We start from the raw sequence: 19,896 nt of genomic DNA on the forward strand, positions 1-19,896 counted from the left end.
ATGGTCACTGAAATCAACCAGTGCATCGGTTCACTGGCAAGATACAGATATTGAGTTGTTATTCAGTTGTCAGGCAAAACAGACTTTGTGCTGCTGTGAACAGCCTGCATTTAATTTGGGTCTGTGAACGCGTGGGGGCTCGTAACATGGGTGTTTCCTGTGTGGCATTTTTTTCCTTCGTTCATGGCACACACTGTTACCCAAGGCAGACAATGAAGAAGATAAAGGCCCGCTTTCTGTTAGATGATCTTTAGGAGTTATAGACAAGGGAGAAATGAATGGGAAGGAGGGAGTAGCTAGGTGCTGGTGATTCATCCCAGCATAATAGAGCAAGACAACTCTGCCAGACAATAAAACCCCAATTAACTGTCATCAATTTCTGGAGTTCTTTGCACTCAAAATTTAAGACATTTCACAGGGGTCCAAGCAAAAGGGGTTTTCCAAAAATTCCCTCGAGCAGGCTTTCCCTGTCCCCATTTCCTTTAATCTGCCTTCACTGCCCATGCCTTACTTCAAATATCCCAAGAGATCCCTTTGGCTCTGAGTCAGCCTTACCCAGCTACAAGGAAAATACATAGAACACAAAGCCAAGATTCTAAACTTTAACTCTACTTTAGAAATGGTCCTGCTTTCTTCTCAAAAGAGAAGGCCCGTCTCTCCTAGTTTTATCTCCTGAAGCCCATTAAGTGATACTCTCACTGCAGCTCCTGGTACTACTGTTAAAAAACAAAGGCCCATCTTTGCCCTAAACAAAAATCCCCCAGGTTCCCAAGCAAGGAGTTACTGCTTTGAATTTTGAGGAATTTTCTTAGTGCGTGTCCCAGAGGTTGAATGGTTTGAATCAAACTTTCCTGGGACCTCTTTACACTTGTCGAGTCATTTTAAAGTGAAGGCTGGCATTCGGCTTTCTTTTGCGTCCATTGTGAAGCAGCTTCCCCAAATCCGCACCTTTCTGGCAATTAAGATGGCCCTGGTGCAGTATGGAGACCTGCCGTCAACCAGTATAATCGAGTTGTGGATGCGCGCCTCTCTGCTGGATTATCCGTCACAGGGGATGAGGCATCAGAGTGGACTATCAGTCCAAGACTGTTTGCTAGAATCAGCTCCTTAATGCAATTAGAGTTCCTCAAATGAAGTCCCTTCTTTGCCCGTTCTCCTGCTGAGACAGGCGTGAGCTGTGCTTTTATATTCAGTGATTTGGCCAGCTTCGCCATTCGTCTGCGGCAGCCCACCCGCTGCCTGTTGAACAAAGGACTTGGAATTCTAATTGCTCTACTTAGAGTCACAGACTTACGAAGTGAGAAAGGACTTAAAGGAAATACAGTCCACACTTCTCCTTCTAAAAATACAGTGATTGTACTATGTATATAAGGTAGATAACCGACAGAGACCTACTGAATAGCGCAGGGCGGTCTGCTCAGTATTCTGTGATAACCTACATGAGAAAAGAATCCACAACAAGATGAGTACATGTGTATGTGTATAACTGGATCATTTTGCAGTACACCTGAAACTACACAACACTGTAAATCAACTATACTCCAATAAAACTAAAAGTAAAATTTTTTAATGTGATTAAACTTGTCTAAGATCATTCAGAGAGTGCACCTGAATTGTGACCCAAACCTGGGTCCCTTGAACCTATGTCTGGGTCTTAATTTATGAAGGTGACTGAGTGATAACACAGGGAGGTCAATGCCATTGAAAGAAAAACTCATCATTCCTCAGAGTTCTCCTAGAACTGTGAGGCCCACCGTGCCACACAGGGCCACACCAGGAGGCACCAGAGCCGGAGGCAGAAGGAAGAAGGAAGGACCACAGACTGTATTGAGGATTCCTGGCAAAGCCAAGCAGGACTCTGTAAACAGCTTGGGATCAGCTAGTCTGAATAATTTCAGGCCTTGGGCAAAGGGGCTATCTGTTAGCCTGGTACCAGGTTCTGGGGGATTTAGGGAGGGGAAATATTGTTTCATCCCTGGGTCAGGAAGATGCCCTGCAGAAGGGAGTGGCAACCCACTCCAATATTCTTGCCTGGAGAATCCCACGGACAGAGGAGCCTGGTGGGCTACAGTCCATGGGGTCACAAGGAGTCCAACATGACCGAGCAACTAACACACTCATACTGGCTCAGTGTGTGAGAATTAGGTAAAGGAGGTGCTTGGGGATATGGACTCAGGACCATTTGGCTTGTATGTGAAAGATGGGCTCCCTGATCAATCGTTTATTATCTGAAGGAATTAACTAGCTCTTGGAGGGGCAGCCTCTCCCTGAAGTCATCAAAACCCCTTAAGATGTCAAGTCACCATAAAATACAGAAAAAACAAAGAACATGAATACACCCCTTAATCACTAGGATTCCTCAGTTCCTATTTACTGTCTCCCCCAACTACCTCCTTACCACACTTGAAGCCCCAAATAGACTGAAAGAATCAAGCATATCTGAATTCTAGTGGCACTTCAGACTTGACAGTACAATTTAATCATCATTTTCTGTCTTAGTTTTTCACTGGCTTAGCATATGTCACTCCTTCGGCTCCAAATAGTATGACCTGACCAGTTCTTGATCAGGTCCTGAATACACTGCCTAAAGCTATCCTACGATTTTAAGTAACTCTTTCTCTCTCTAATCCTCACTTTCCTCTTCTGTTAAAAATGACAGACTTGGACCTGATGATCTCCAAGATCGCTCCCAACACTGATATTCAGTGACTCTACAGTTACAGTCACCAGACGGCTAGAATCTCCTTCAGCAGGCTGAAGGCCATAGTAGGGAATATTGTTCCTGACCTAAAAGCAAGCAGTGATGCTCTGAAGTTAGGTGAATGGATAGGTAGGTAGGTGGATGTTTCCCAAGAAATCTCAGTGTTACAGTTTATAATCAGGGCTCAAAAGAAGCTCCAAGGAAGACAGCTCATCAGTACCAAAAGGCTGGACATCCCATCCTGTGCCTCCCCCACTTCATCCCACTCCCACTCCTGAATGAAACAAGAAGGTCATCTCCTCCTACACTCACCCCCACACCTTAGATTCTCTTCTGAAATATGTGGAATGCATAAAATAGCAAGTGCTGTCAGATCTCAAGTTGTACAAATACAGAGACAGCATTTTCAGTCTCATTGAAAAGTAGTTGTCAGAAATATGCCATTCATTCAGAGTCTCTAAGTGCTCTGTCAAGCTTTAACTTGATTAAAATTGAAAACCACATCACTTGAAAACCAAATGCAAAATCGAAATCTCTTTACTCAGTGCTCTTACATTCCGAAGCCTGGGCTTATGGATTATCCTCCGTTAATTTATGCCATCTTTGTGCCATACATTAATTTTGAATATTTTTGTTGAAAATTTCCTGTAGCTTGCATTTATGGTTGTCAAAGGGGCTTTTATCTTGAAAAAAAATGGTGCTGGTTTTAATTACAATTCTAAATAGCTTCATAACCATCGTGAACCCTGGATTTACATCATCTTTATGACAGCCGCACAATTCTCGCTTTATTGATTTTGTCATTTGCTTCATTACAGTTAATGCAAACCTTTTGTACAGACACAATTCTAGTCCTGCACCCTTCTTGGAAGGGTCCGTATATAGCATCATGACCGAAATAGTCCCCATCCCTCCACCCCGCTTCCGCCGCAAGGCAGACCGAAGGAAAACTCAGGACAGGAAATAGTTCCGAAGTGGCTCTCCATCACAGACAACGCGGATGTCAGCCCTCTCCTCTGTCAGATGGGTTCCGACGTTTCCGTTGTCAAGTCCTGAGAGGTGGCATCCTTCATGGTTGCAGGACCGCTGGGTTCATCCCTCCTCCAGTTTCACTTGCCCTCTGTTTAGAGGAGCCTCGTTTGTGACAGGGGTCACCCCCATTCCACAGTTCATGCATGAATCTCAAGCCCCTGCATCCGGTCTGGCCGGGGGTAAAGGAACCGGAGTACTGGGGTGGGAATGGGTTGTGTCCTCTGCTGAGGATGTGGGTGCCTGGGACAGGATGTTCAGAACCCACGATGGGAAGTCGAAACCTGGGGTGGTGAATTTGAAAACGAATTTCTTAAGCGGAAAACAGAAAGAATGGAAGAACTTAGGCGACATAAGAAAAGGCAGGCTGCTGCGTTTGTGCCTGCGGGGCCCGGGCTGTGAGGCCAGCGGCAGACGCGGGAGCTCAGCGCTCCGGGCGCCTGGCGTGTGAGGCTGCTTCCGGGGACTTCGTGCACAGAGACCAGCACGCTCCGTAGGGCGAGTGTGAGAGGCTGGAACAAACAGCCCTTTGACCTGGAAGTGAGCATTTTCCCCCTCACGTCCAAATTTCAAGGGCTGTGAGGGAGCTAACATTTAGCTGAGATATAAAAATAGAGTGAACTTGCCAGAAAGAGCAGTGCTGGTCCCAAGTTTGTTTCTGGAGGTAAGGATTCCCATTGTTAATGTACTTCACTGACAAATCCTGGGAAAACCCTAGAAGGCTGGTTCTCTGCCCTGGCTCCTCCCAGCAGCTTCTCGATAAATCTACTCAACTTGAGGGTATCACCGCGGGGTGGTTTTCTCCCTTCCGCATTCAGAGGCTGTGTTCCGCATTGTGTCGGGCCCCTGTGAGATGTGGGTGACTAGCCTTCGTTTTCTGATGCCACTGAAAAATTATTCAGTGCTCTTTCAAAAGTCATTTCTGGGACTTCCCTAGTGACCAGTAGTAGTTAAGACTTCACCTTCCAATGCAGGGCGTGCAGTGGGTTCAGTCCTTGGTTGGGGACCTAAGACCCCACCTGTCTCGCAGCCAAAAAACCAAAACATAAACCAGAAGTAATATTGTAACAAAATTGAATAAAGACCTTAAAAATGGTCTACATTAAAAAAAAAAAAAGTTTTAAAAACAACAACGAAAAAATCACCTCTATGACTAATGGGAAGGAATACTGTTTCTAAAAGGGTACAGTTCAACGAGATGAAGCAAAAGGAGCTTAACCTCTTATTGCTAACCCCAGAAGCATCCAGAAGCCTGAGAGAGCTGGACTTGTCTTACCTGCAATGTGCTCCACAAATCTGTACCCTATAGGCACTGGCGAGGGCGTCTGAGCTTGGTGGGGTCCGATGAGCAGTTTGGAAGAAGCTGATGCCACCTTTCATTCATATTTGTATTTTTTTCCCCAACCTACTGTTCAGATCTCCAGTGCTTTGAAAGTTTCCTGTCTTAACTGTTCCAGACAAGAAGAAACTCATATTTGCATTGTCGACATACTGCATTAAAATCAAATCTCACTCCTTGGATAGTATAACAACAAAATAAGGAAGTCCTCATGTGAGGCTCCAGAGGCTGGGATAATATTCTGCAGCCCTGAATGTCTGCTCACGAGGGGCACATAGAAATCATCTATTTTATGTCTTTGACTGACAGGCAAATTTTAGCCTAGAGAAGTTAGACCACGACTCAGCAAAGTCAGAGATCCTTGTCATCTGCTTCCCAAGCGAATTGTTATTTTCCCCACTAAACCACAGTGTCTTAGATAAAACTGTACTACTGGCAGATGAGAAAAAGAGAATCTGCCTCCCCCACCCCACCCCTCCCAGTGCAGCGTTTCTTATCCTTAGTTCTTAAGTGGGAGCCACGTCCTTATTTCTTTTTCCTGGAATCAGGAGAAGAATTAGAAACCTCTTTGAGGCTGTGTGTGTGTGTGTGTGTGTGTGTGTGTGTTTAGTCACTCAGTTGTGTCCATCTCTTTGCAACCCTGTGGACTGTAACCCACCAGGCTCCTCTATCCATGGGATTTCCTAGGCAAGAATACTGGAGTGGGTTGCCATTGCCTACTCCAGGGGATCTTCCTGACCCAGGGATCGAACCTGCATCTCCTGTGTCTCCTGCATTGCAGGCGGATTCTTTACCTACTGAGCCATCAGGTTGGGTATGGCCAGCTAAATGGAAGTAGCCACAACAGAAAGTCAGACACAGTGGCTCCGGACATGGATGCTTGTTGGTTAACCTGGCTCTCACCTAAGTACTCAGGTGGGAACCATCTCACAAGGACCCCTCTGGCTTCAGGCCCTTTCTCTCTTTTGTATTTCTGGCCTCCTCTTTCTAATCCAAAACTTTTGGATTTATCCAGCTCAGTGAGACCAGTGTGGCTGCCCAGAGTCCTATGGGAATCCGGAGCCCGGCAGGCAGGAAGATGATGACTCACCATTGTCACCTGGCCTCCATCCTTCCTCTGCCCACGAACCTCGCCTAGGGGCTCCCACAGCCCACACAGACCAGATGCCCAGACAGGGAAGGGTTTCTAGTGAGAGGCGCTACTCTCTCTGCCTCGAAGGAAAGCCAAGGCCTCCTTTCCAGCCTTCTCAGAAAGGGAACCCAGAGAGCCAGTCCCAGAAAGGGTGAGAAGAAACTGAGGAACTCGGCTTCTGAAATGCAAACACAGTCTACCGAGTTATCTATGCTGGCTACCCACGGAGAGGAGAGAGCAGTGGTGTGGAAAATACAAAATAGTGGCTAATCTCCCAACATTTTATGTTTGCCTTGAAAATAGAGAAGGTGATTTTGCCCCTTTCCATCAAGTTTAGGATCCTCATTCTCTTGCTTAAACCAATTTTATGTTTTCCAAAGTGTAGAATAGCTTCTCTCAGCCGCCGCCCCTGACTTCGGGCCCGGGGTAGCTCCTCTTGGCCGCGCTCAGTCTTCATGACCCAGACAATCACGATGGTGTGATCACTCACCTAGAGTCAGACATCCTGGAATGTGAAGTCAAGTGGGCCTTAAGAAGCATCATTACGAACAAAGCTAGTGGAGGTGATGGAATTCCAGTTGAGCTATTTCAAATCCTGAAAAATGATGCTATGAAAGTGCTGCATTCAATATGCCAGCAAATTTGGAAAACTCATCAGTGGCCACAGGACTGGAAAAGGTCAGTTTTCATTCCAATCCCAAAGAAAGGCAATGCCAAAGAATGCTCAAACTACTGCACAATTGTGCTGATCTCACACGCTAGTAAAGTAATGCTTAAAATTCTCCAGGCCAGGCTTCAGCAATACATGAACCGTGAACTTCCAGATGTTCAAGCTGGTTTTAGAAAAGGCAGAGAAACCAGAGATCAAATTGCTAACATCTGATGGATCATCGAAAAAGCAAGAGAGTACCAGAAAAACATCTATTTCTGCTTTATTGACTATGCCAAAGCCTTTGACTGTGTGGATCACAATAAACTGTGGAAAATCCTGAAAGAGATGGGAATACCAGACCACCTGATCTGCCTCTTGAGAAACCTGTATGCAGGTCAGGAAGCAACAGTTAGAACTAGACATGGAACAACAGACTGGTTCCAAATAGGAAAAGGAGTACATCAAGGCTGTATATAGTCACCCTGCTTATTTAACTTATATGCAGAGTACATCATGAGAAACACTGGGCTGGATGAAGCACAAGCTGGAATCAAGATTGCTGGGAGAAATATCAGTAAACTCAGATATGCAGATGACACCACCCTTATGGCAGAAAGTGAGGAAGAACTAAAGAGCCTTTTCATGAAAGTGAAAGAGGAGAGTGAAAAAGTTGGCTTAAAGCTCAACACTCAGAAAACAGATCGTGGCATCCCGTCCCATCACTTCATGGGACATAGATGGGGAAACAGTGGAAACAGTGTCAGACTTTATTTTTCTGGGCTCCAAAATCACTGCTGATGGTGACTGCAGCCATGAAATTAAAAGACACTTACTCCTTGGAAGGAAAGTTATGACCAACCCAGATAGTATATTAAAAAGCAGAGACATCACTTTGCCAACAAAGGTCTGTATAGTCAAGGCTATGGTTTTTCCAGTGGTCATGTATGGATGTGAGAGTTGGACTGTGAAGAAAGCTGAGCAGTGAAGAATTGACGCTTTTGAACTGTGGTGTTGGAGAAGACTCTTGAGAGTCCCTTGGACTGCAAAGAGATCCAACCAGTCCATCCTAAAGGAGATCAGTCCTGGGTGTTCATTGGAAGGACTGATGTTGAAGCGGAAACTCCAGTACTTTGGCCACCTAATGTGAAGAGCTGACTCATTGGACAAGACCCTGATGCTGGGAAAGATTAGGGGCAGGAGGAGAAGGGGACAACAAAGGATGAGATGGCTATATGGAATCATAGACTTAATGGACATGGGTTTGGGTGGACTCAGGGGATCGGTGATGGACAGGGAGGCCTGTCATGCTGAGGTTCATGGGGTTGCAAAGAGTTGGACACGACTGAGCAACTGAACTGAAGTGTAGAGTGACTGGTAGTGTGCCCAAAACCAGCCAGGAGAAAGAGTTTTAAAATTTGCTGCAAATAATTCCCCACCCCACCCCACTTGTTTCTTTCCATCTTTCTCATTGCTCTACAAATACCCAGATCCTTTTCCCCCACATCAGGCTGAATTGGGTTTCCTGCCTGATTGTGCCTAATGTAAGACCTGGTCCTAGGTTTCCCTGCCTTTCTCTGTGATGTTGTCACAGGGGAATTACTCTCACAATGGGATGCTCTCATAAAGCTCCTCTTTTTAATTTTTTTAAATATGAAATTCATATAGCATAGAATTCAGTGTCTTAAAGTATGCAGTTCAGTGGCATTTAGTACACCCACTATGTTGCACAGCCATCATTTTGATCTACAGCATTTTTATCCCCCCAAAAGAAAACCCTATACCCATTAGGCAGCCACTGCCCATTCCTCCCCAGTCTCCAGCAACTGTTAATCTGTTTTCTATTTCTATAGATTACAGGTTCTGGATATTTCACATAAAGGGAATCATACAACATGTGTCCTTTTTCGTCTGACCCTTTGTTTTCAAGGTTCATCATGTTGTAGCATGTATCAGGACCCATTCCTTTTTAATGACTGAATAATATTCCATTGTATGGATGTAACACAGTTTGTTTCTTCATTCATCCATTGGCTGTGTTTGAATTGTTTCTGCCTTTGGGCTATTATGAATAGTCCTATGCACAGTTGTGTACAAATTTTTGTTTGAACACTGTTTTCTGTTCTGTTAAGTATATCCCTCAGAGTAGAGTTGATGGATCATTGGGTAATTCTATGTTCAAACTTTTGAGAAACCATCAAACTTTCAGAGTGGCTGTACCATTTTACATTCCCTCCAGCCATGTAGGAGGGTCCCCATTTCTCCACATCCTTGCCAGAACTTGCTTTCCATCTTTTTTCAGTCTAGTTATCCTAGTGGGTGTAAAGCAGTATCTCATTGTGACCCCCTTGGGTTTTGCACAAAGCATTTCCTATGTGCCAGGTGCTGTGAAGAGGGTGAAATTGTGAGCAAGACAGATCCTACCCCTGCTCTCCTGTTGCCAGTGAATCCAGGCATCCATTATTCATTACAAGTCCTAGTTTAGAAAAAGAAGCTGGCCTTTTCCTAGAGTATTTAAGTTCTGTGCATTTGCTGAATTGAACGTAGTTATCAGCACTGCCCATGTTGCTGAGTTTTGATGCCCCTTTTTTCAGCAGTTAATTACACAGACCTTGATATCCCCTTACACTGAGCTTACAAGACACATTTTAATTGGCTTCTGCTGCCACGAAGATACCTTTGAGTGATGCCTCCCTAATGGCCACTGACCCCGTACATCTGAGTACACGACCTGGTGAGGGCTACCCAGTTGTTTCAGGACCTGTGGCTTATATACCTTTAGAAGACAAGCCTGCGTCACACTGGGGAAGGTCAGGCCCAGGAAAGACTGATTAAAATCTGTGCAATTGGCCACTTGCCTGGAGCAAGGAGAGCCATTTCTCTGGCTGTGCCTTGCCCCTGGCTCAAGAAGCTCTAAACTGTCCCAGCCGGGTCAGGAGGCTGCCCATCCATCTCAATAGGTGACCTGGAATGGTAGCAGTCTCCTTAGAGTGGAGGTCCCTCCCCGTTATTCCCAGAAACTGGAGCTAAAATCAGCCTGCTTTCCCCAATGCTGCTAAAAGTCAACTGCCCTGGGACTCCCAGGTAATCTAAATCAGACACACGCAGGGAAGGTGAGGGGACTGTACTCCCCTCACCTACCATCTTCTGGGTCAGAATGGTTGCAATCCAGTGAAAGCAACTGGGACCCAGTGACTATCTGAGACCAACCTTGACATTTCTCACCAGCCTCTTTCTATCCAAAGATCAGTGAGTTAAGTCGTAACAGACTCCCTATCCCTCCACACCGAAAGTCAGAGGGAGGTAGCATACCATGTAGAATGAAGCCTAAGGCTCCCAGGCAGGAAGACAGGTATGAACTTGACTCTTTAATGCATTCGCTGACTGGCCTTGGAAATGCTATATAACCTCTCTGAACCTTGGTTTCCTTCTGTGTTTACAGCTAGTCCTACTGATGGGAAATAAGTGATTTAATGGAGGTTTTGGGGAGAGTGGTTCATTTTGGCTGAGTTTGCACAGGAAGGTTTCATAGGGGATGTGAGCTTTGAGGAGGGCCTTGTTGGAGGGGAAGGGATTTCCCAAACAGAGGAGAGGGAAAGGGCCAGCATGAGTGAGTACGTGGTATTCTTCTGTAGTGCATAGATGAGGTGGGCGGTGCCATGCGAAGGAGTTTGGGCCACGTACAAAGAAGCAGCATCACCTGCAGTCATTATGGGTTATAGACTGATCTGGATTCAAAGCCAAGCTTAGAGATGGAACTCTTGAAGCCTTAGTTGCCTTTTCTGTAAAATTGGAGTACTAATGTTGTAAGACCCAACTTAGGGAACATATTGAAGATGTTCAGCCCAATACTTAATGCCTAATAAATGTGAATATGTACTCCGTGCAACAATTATTGTGGTTGCATTGTTGTTGTAACAGTTTACAGCAGAGGCCACAGGGAGTTGTTCAACATTTGTGCATAGATTAAGGAATGTTAAATGAAGAAATCATACCCCATAGATGATGGTATGGATTTCACTAGTTTAGGTGCTCCAGACATTAGTTGATTGTTTATTAAGTGCAAATGGCCGCAAAAAAAAAAACAAAACAGGGTTAAATTTTGTAATTACCCTCCTTAGTGGTTCATGCCTATGGGAGTTGTATATATGGATATCATTGTCCTGGTGAGAGAAAATTTTGTGTTGTCTTCCATGCAGGGTTTTGATGGCTTCTTGTATTTCAATCTCATATCAGCTGGAGAAGTACAAAGAGCATGTGAGCCTGAACTGCTGCCCTCAGTCCAGAAAGAATATATTGAATATCTCAATAATAGATTCTTTGGTCTGGAATGGAAGAAGGGATAAAAAGATAAGCTCAAATCACAGCAGGATCTGAGTAAGATGAGCAGGAACTTTTTCTTTAAAAATCTCATAAGAAATTGACCTCAGGCTGCACATCTTCAGAGCTGAAAGAACCTTTAGAGATTATGTAAGTCAAATTCTTATATTTAATATTATTTATTTCAAAGCAAAGAAAATTAAACAAGGCCACATTTTCAGAGTGCATACATTTCATCATTTTCATACTCAAAATTTCCTTTCAGGTTAAATGTTATCTCCATTTTATAGAAGAGGAAGTTGAGACTTGGGTGCATGGACGGTGCATAGTCTGTTCAGGCTCCTGTAACAAAAATGTCATAAACTGGGTGGCTTATAAATAGCAGAAGTGTGTTTCTCACAGTTCTGCAGGCTGGTAAGTCCCAGATCAAGGTGCCAGCAGGTTCTGTGTGTGCTGGGGGCCTGCTTCCTAAATAGCTGTCTTTTTGGTATAAGGTCACAAAATGGAAGGGGCTAGGAAGCTTTCTAGGGCTTCTTTTATAAAGACATTTATCTCATCCATGAGGGTTCTGCCTTCATGTCCTCATCACCTCTCAAAGATCCCTCTTCCTAGTCTCTTTGGGGGATAAGCCTCAACATATGAATTTGATGGGAGGACACATTCAGTCTATAGTATTCTGCCCCTGATCCCCCCAAATTCACATCCTTCTCACATGCTAAATACATTCATTCCATCCCAGTAGATCCACACTCAGTCCAGCCTCAACTTATAAGTCTGAAGTCCAGTGAAAGTGAAAGTCATTCAGTTGTGTCCAACTCTTTGTGACCCCATGGATGATACAGTCCATGGAATTCTCCAGGCTAGAATACTGGAGTGGGTAGCCTTTCCCTTCTCCAGGGGATCTTCCGAACCCAGGGACTGAACCCAGGTCTCCCTCATTGCAGATGGATTCTTTACCCGCTGAACCAGCAGGGGAGCCCAAGAATACTGGAGTGGGTAGCCTATCCCTTCTCTAGTGGATCTTCCTGACCCAGGAATCGAACTGGGGTCAGAATCTCCTCTAAATATCACCGAAGTCAGATATGGGTGGGACTCGAGCTATTGGGTCATTCTGAGGCAAAAGCTGTGAACCCGTGAAATCAAATATATATCTGCTTCCAAAACACAATGATGGGACAGGAAGAGGACAGATGGTCCCATTCCAAGAGGGAGAACAGGACAGAAGAAAGGAATGGCAAGTCCCAAGCAAACCCAAACCCTTGAGACTCAAAGCCCCCTGGGGCCGATGTGACTCTCCTTATTCACATGCCAGAAATTTACAGGAGCCCTAAACTTCCATTTTATGAAAAAGATACATAACAAATATTGAGAGTTCCCAGAAGTTAGTAGTTAGTATGGGTTGGAAAGGTGAATAAATTCAAGGAAGTTTTTTTGATTTCTACATGAGAGATCCATGTGATTTTTTTAAAGGGAAACTAAGATCTTTTTGAAGTCTTAGGAAGCCGCCCCTGCCCTCCCGTGATGCAGGCCAAGAGATCCTCAACTTCAGCCTGGAGCAGTGCTGCTTAGCACTCCTGTATCTGAGTGAAAAGCAGCATCCTGTCTGGGCTCCGACGCCTGCAGCCGCTTCAGGCTAAGAAGAAATTCTCTGCCCTGGCTGCGCTTACGGGTCGTATTCTCACGGCTGGAATAGTTTATCTCTAGAGTCCAAAGGGAAAATTTCCAAAACCCCCACAAGGATGAAAAAAATTTAAAAACTCACTACAGTTTGTACTGGTTGATTTAAAAAAGAAGTCAAACACAGAGATGTGGGAGGTAACTTTCAGGCCTGTTAACAAAAGCACATTTCATCTTTCCAGGTTCTCACTCCCTTTCCCCTCTGCCAGGGAGGAACCCCAGATGGTTATCACTCAAGAGTGTAACTAGGGAAACCACAAACCTGCCCCCATCACTATGGAGACAGCCTTTTATTTGTTTGGCCTCTGAGTATTCATGACATCAGCAAGGATGCTTCTTACAAAGACATTTTATCAATAATTCCCAATGAGCAAAGTTAAGAATCACATTAGAATGTTTCAGCCACTTTGAGGGCTCCCATCAGCCTAGTTGCAGGAGTGTTTAAAGGAGCAGCCCATTTTACAGTAGCTGCAGTGAGGAGCCTTTTAGAGTTGATGTAACTAAAAGCTGAGTTTGTGAAACAACAGACTTTATAAGATTTAAGTAAACTAGTGCTGAGAATAAATGTTTCCAACAGAGTCAGCACCAGAGGTTTAATAAAGTGCCTGGGACAGAAGAGTTTCCTGGAACAGTCTCAGAAGTTTCCATACTTACACAGGGGAAGTTCTGGGCAAACGTCGTTAAGTTGGGCATCCTAGCTCTAAAGTTCTTTAGTCTTCATATTGGGTTGACGTAAGAAAGGCTGGATTTGAAGCATGCCTCAAAACAGGAGAGCACATTTTACAAACAACAGCCAAACTTCCTCGGTCCCTTGGTCTAAAAGTTGCATAGAAATAAAAGAAATTCTCTCACTGTGAATAGGGGGTATCTTCGTTTGATTTGTCCTTTGTCTACGTGGGTTTTGTTATTGTTTTATTTATCTAGAAAAGCCAGAAATTTGTTTCTGAAACTTGTCCAAAATAAACGAGAGCTCAGCATCTTCCCGACAACCATCCTTCCTGCTAAATTAATTTGCAGGGATTTCTAACCAACCCCCTGCATTTTTCTGCACAAATTCATTTGCCAAATCCCCAACAAACCGGAAACTGTGTAAACACAGAAGTGGAGTTATTGATATTTCCCAGCGATGTGTAAAACACGCCTTTATTCTCCAAGGTCTGGCGTACTGCTTTGGTGCTAATCCATCATCTGTGTTTGCATTATTGCAGAGCTTGCGTTCGGGAGCATCTACTGGAGTGGATGCAGTTATTCTCCTGCTGAGAAGTTGCATATGTCAAGCAGCAATATGATATATACTAAATAAAAGGTATTATGCTAGCCATGTGGCAAAGTATGCATAACGATAGTTGGCAAAACAGATTCATGCTTCAGTTTTTAACTACATTCTAGGCAGAATGTTCTGATCAGAGAGCTTAATTAACCTAAGACTCTGTCCTTTGCAAAGTGAGTTTGGTTGATTGAAATTTGGGAATGCTGACAATCACCTAATTATCTAAATTACTCTGTAAATATGACTGATGCAGGCACATTGAATTTCAGAGGTCAATACTACTTACTTTACCTGTTTTATAATATACTTTTGCATTTACATGTATACAATAGGAGACAGTACATGTAATTATTATGTAGGAAAAATAGGCATAAAGTTGTCAGTTCTAAATATAGGAATCTCTGTGGATACATAAATAATTCATAGATCAGTAAATAAATCTATATGCATGTATTCTTGGGTCTGGTGGACAAGTGTACCAAATGTGCAAAATAATAGATAAACCTCTTTTTGCTCATTTGAGCTGTTGTTTTAATGCAGAATTACAGGAGCTTCTTAATGATGAGAGGCAGTGACAATTCATTAGCAGACTGTGGCTTGGATCAAGTGTTCGATTTGCCTACGGAGTGTGACCAGTGTTCAATTATATGAAGTGTCTGCATTTCTTTTGAATGCATTTTTTTTTTCCTTTTGCCAGTTAAAATAACCTTGAGCTTTAGTTTTTTTTTTCTTTTGAAGACCCTAGCCAGCAGAAGACAAATACTTCTATAATTTGTTTTTCAATAATGATTTTTTTAGAATGTTAAACTGTCATATAAAATAACCTTCAGAAATGTTACTAGATTTCTTGTTTTCTTCTTAAAGGACAGTTGGATGATGGGGAGAAAAAGAATAGCCAGTCAAAGCTACTTCATGTTTTGTCTTCTGGATTGTTTTAAGAAAACAGGGGTTTCCTCAGGGTTTTTTTTTTTTTTTTCTTCATAGTTGCAAAATTCTATTTCTCTTTGGTGTAGAAAAAGAAATACACTTTGAATATGTATATATTGGAGCATATCTATTTCATCTAAAAAAATGTAAGTTAGTTTAGTTTTTAGAATGCTCTTATACATTTTAAGATAGTTGAAATATAAACACCACAGGTAACCTTCCAAAGGGTATCTCACACTTCATTCTCTATCCCAGTCCCTAATACGGTATGAACATCTAATAATACTCAGTTGCTCTAATAGGATCTTTAGCTATAGGTTCATTAGCTGGCTTCCAAGATCACAGACTTGCTTTGAATTTCTTGTTAGACTTCCCTTGCGAATTTCGTGCAGAAGTCCTTCCATTTCTTTATTTCACACGTTTCATGTAGATAGTTTTGCTTGGAAATTGCCACACTGTTTAACTGCAGAGGGTGCTAAACTTCAGCTACTTTTCCCGTTTAGCATCGGAAGGACTGCAGCAACTCTAGCTGCAGTCCTTGAGGAAGGCACTGCAGCTGGATTTGAGGCCCAGACTGGCAGTGCCCTGAGGCTAAGTTTAACCGTCCCCGGGCTGAGATGCTGGGTCCCCCAGAGCATCTGGATGAGAAGTGAACATCTGGGTAGGTATACTCTGGTGTATAGAGTGTAGACACTGTGTCTAGATAACTAGTTGGGACTTCTTTTCTTCCAGCTCTCCAAAAACCTGTTTCTGGAGATTTCTACTTTCAAGGTGTTCCTCACAGAGTCTCAAATGTATCATTGATATCATGAAATTTTCTTTCTTCTCTTGTTGTGTGATGGTGGTGGTTGAGAGATAGGTAGATGGCTTAAAATTGTAATCAGGTTTCTTTAAACCCTTTTAAAAGGATTTAGATATGCTTCTTTTCATTTTTGAGCCACAAAAATATTTTCCATCTGGCTTCAATTATGAAATTTGAAATTGCGATCAAAAGAGATGAATTGTGATAATACTATGCTTACAAATGGGAATTCTTACAAAAGCCCATTCTCCCTGTCTGCTGTTTGTGGAAATTAAGCCCTCACTCACGCTGACTTTCCTTTCTGACTTGTGTATATTCTCCGAGTATAAAAATACAGTAGTTAGAATGCTCCTCTTGGGGTGTCTGCATTTAGTTCTTGTCTGAAGATTCCTTTCTAAACGGACTTTGGTATCATGTTAGCAACTCACATTGTTTGCTGAAATCGGAGCTGCCCAGGGAAATTAGAGCAGTTAATTTAATATCATGAATGTTTGGGGGCTTCTTGCCTGATTCACAGGCGGGAGACCTGTATAAAGCAGAGGACAGTAAAAGCCGCCTCCCTCCGCTGCCTTCCTGCCCCTCATTTTCACTCTGCACCTGTGGAAATCTCCCTTCATTCCAAGCAGACTCCCTAAATGCTCGCTAATAGAGATACGTGTGGCAGAAAGGCCGCCTCTCACCATATGCTCATGAAGGGACCTCTCCATCATTATTGTTAGTGATGGGGCCATAGGGCCACAGCCAGAACAGTGTGGCTTGTGGCTAGAGCTTTCGTCCATATATTTTTGAGCTCAGCCCTGCCACAGTGGCACTGGAAGGACTCATTCTACAACCATAGGTGACCAGCTGTGAAGTCCCTGGCACTAGGCTGGGCCCTGGGGTCAGTTATTTTGTGTGGCAAGAAGTCAGGATTCGTAGCAGGGCAAGACACACTTCTTATCACCAAGGCAAAATGAAAAGAGAGCTACCAGGTACTTTCAGACGGCCAAGTTCTTAGTGCTCCCATTTCCGAAGTTCCTTTTGCACCTGCTTCTTGAGTAAATGGTGTGTGGAGGGGATGGTGGGCTTTTTGATTTGTTGTTAAGAGGATCTTTGAATGAGTCTTCAAAGGCGCGATACGGACCTTTGACCAGAAAGCTTAGAACACGTGTCGGCAGCCTCTGTCCACCCTGGAAGCAAACTGCTAAGTCAGCTGTTTTGTCCTTCTCTCTGGAAGGCCTCTGTGTGCCGAGTTCCACTTGTCTCCGGGTACCCACTGAAAGATGCTACGCTTGTGTCCATTTCACCTCCCTTCTCCTGTGCTTCAGGACTAAGTTGTGTGTGTCTGAGATGTAATTTAGAAAGAAAATGAAACCTTGTCGGAACCGAGTGTGTATTTACTTTGTTTTAGGGACCTAGCTTATTTGCAGGAAATATAAGAATTGATTGCAGATAATTAATGAGCGTATCATGAACGCTCTGAGGCTCAGTGCCATGCAGATGTGGTTGCTGGGAAGTGAATAACTCGGGTTTACATTTGCCTGACAAGGCCCTCGCAGGCATTTACCCCGTAGACTTCCAAAATGAACAATACATCTTGGGAGGAACTCTTTACTACCAAGGCGGGGATACTGTTTATCTGTGACTAGAATGAAAGGAGACAACCTAGATTATAATAAATGTCTTCTAGAAAAGTACATTTCAGCATAAACATTTTAAATTTTGATACATTTCATGGGTTCCAAAACACTCTATGAAATACGCCCACAGAGCTGCTTATATTAACGTTCCGTTTTCCCCATTACTAATACACAACAGAGTGTCAACTTGTGCCACCCACTGAAAACTATGTAAACAGCACGTAATTGATCGCGTACTAGACATCTCTGCTTTTAGCCTTAAAATGAGCAGGACCCTCTCAGTAGCTCTTGGTCGTCACTGCTCTATATCCTCAGTGGCAGAACCCTGACAGGAGAGTGAGTAGTGGATTTTTTAAATCTTTTGCACATAACCTTTCCCTCTACCCTTTCTCATTTCATTCAACCAGTTCTTTCTTTTTTTTCTCTTCTTTCTATGAGTTTTTTCCTCCTCTGAACATTACATTCTTTCCATGTAAAATCCTGTACATTTAGAGTATTCTGGTTGGTTTCTGGCACTCTCGTAAAGAAAAGGAATAGAAAATGCTCCCAAAATCCAGCAAATAAACAATATTCTAATAGCCAGGACCTCTCTAACATGTCTACACAAAAGCAGGTGCACCACAGACTGCCATCTCTCTACACTACCCCAGACTTCCCAATTTGATGATTTAGAGACTTTGCTACTTAGGTGGATGGTCCCGTTTTTGCCGAATTCAGCATGTTCATTGAACAATTTCTTGGAGCCAAATGCCAACTCCACTGCATTTCTGCTTGGTAAGGTTTGGTGGCCTTGGCGCAGGGCAGGAGTTGTTGATTCATCGACCCTTAAACAGATGATAAATCTAGAAGTTGGACAGTAGTACTAGACTGCCTTAATAGAACTTCTGCGGGAATCAGTGGCTCCAACACTTACAGGAAATCTACAAAAAGGACACTCTCTAAACTCTCATTAAGAAAGGCTCAGGAAGAACCTGGGGTAGCAGGAACTACTCAGAGATAATGCGTGAGTCGGCGTCAGCAAGGACTTTGAACGCTAGATGTGGAATTCATCAACTTACAGAGTAGTTCTGCTTCTTGAGACCCCCATTTCTTGCTGCTTCTTTCATTCTAAATGCCTGGTATGTAGTATCGTGAGCATCTTTTGAGCTGATTCGATTCCCCATGGGACCACAGCAGAGCCTGTGTGCTCTGAAGCACTCCATCACTGATTGTACATATTTCATCCATGTGCATTTATGCAATCCTACATCTATATATTTTTTCAATGATAACAGGCTTTTAATTGTAATTCCACCTTCCTTCAGCAGAATATAAAATACTCCAAGAGGGCTACCAAAGGCAGCTCTGATGTATCTTCTGTAGAGAGTTGTCTTGGCGCAAGACAAGCTCCAGTTTTAGGTGAAAATTCCAGCAGCCGGAGAACCCTCCACCTGAGAGGGCTGATTCTGTCTGAGACAAAAGAAAGAAAAAAGAGTCCAGGCAGGAGTTTGTGACTACAGCCATACTTCTTTCTACTGCTCCTTCTCCAAAGACCGTGGTGTGCTGCACACACAAAATTTAAGACAGTCTGGGGATAATCAGTATTTTCTGTATAAAATCGTTTTTAATTAAATGAGTTTTTTAATATATATAATAGATGATATTTAAGTTGAGGTGTGGTCGTGATCAATCTCCTGACTTACACATCAGGCATATTTTGATTTGAGATAGCGGTATCTATTTGTTACCGCTCAACTAGAATAACCTCAGTCCCCACCTGGAAAGTATATTAGTCAAGGTGTCTTTTTAAAAGACAGGATTTTCATGCTCAAAAGATGGAAAGGGAAATAAGAAAAAAAGTCCCAAAATAGATGCATTTAATTCTCCCCAATTTAAATTTAAGTGGTACATCTTTAAAGCGATAACGATAGTCCTTTTTTCCCCCCATCAGGAACGCTTCCATCAATGAGTTTCTTTAATGTCGATGATGCTTGGTGCAGTTTGAGGGAATCTGTATTTAGTCAGAGACTGCTTCAATAGAATGACCTACCAGATGGGCCCCATAACAAAGCACGGAGGCATCAAACCACCACAGACATTTGGTGCTTAGAATAATAAAAAGACTATAAAATTAGATTAGTTGAGTCTAATTTGGAATTGGTATATTCCCCATGCACCCTCACTGCTCTTGGGCAGATAAAGCCTAAAGATTTAGCACTGTGTCAGAGCGGAAGACTGCAACTTCCAGTAAAAGAGAGACAGGGAGAGGGAGCGATGGGGAAGAAAGCATTCTGGGAGGTCACTGAGGGCAGAGCAGTGACCTCCAATGATTTACAGGCCTTTAGCTTAATGAAATTGTTTCAGTGACATGACGGTAAGAGCTCGTAATGGATTGGATGCCCTAATGTAATGAAATTACTCCCTTCTGCCTAAAAAAAAAAATGCGCAATTA

General features: G+C 43.3%; 1 protein-coding gene across 5 annotated transcripts in view; it reads left to right on the forward strand.

Moving 5' to 3' along the window:
• Positions 1–19,896, forward strand: part of SLIT3 (slit guidance ligand 3) — a 703,024-nt gene that overhangs the window by 500,618 nt on the left and 182,510 nt on the right. Inside the window, exons 1-2 of one of the 5 annotated variants that reach the window (XM_081520703.1) lie at positions 12,066–12,162; positions 14,056–14,153. The exons of the other annotated variants lie outside the window; for them this stretch is intronic. The gene's annotated coding sequence lies outside the window, so the exon portion shown is untranslated. Of the gene's footprint in view, positions 1–12,065; positions 12,163–14,055; positions 14,154–19,896 lie in introns of those variants that run through there. 5 annotated transcript variants of the gene reach the window in all.

This window comes from Giraffa tippelskirchi, chromosome 8 (genome assembly GCF_054371585.1).
Source record: "Giraffa tippelskirchi isolate mGirTip1 chromosome 8, T2T-mGirTip1v1.2.pri, whole genome shotgun sequence".
Lineage (NCBI taxonomy): Eukaryota > Metazoa > Chordata > Mammalia > Artiodactyla > Giraffidae > Giraffa > Giraffa tippelskirchi.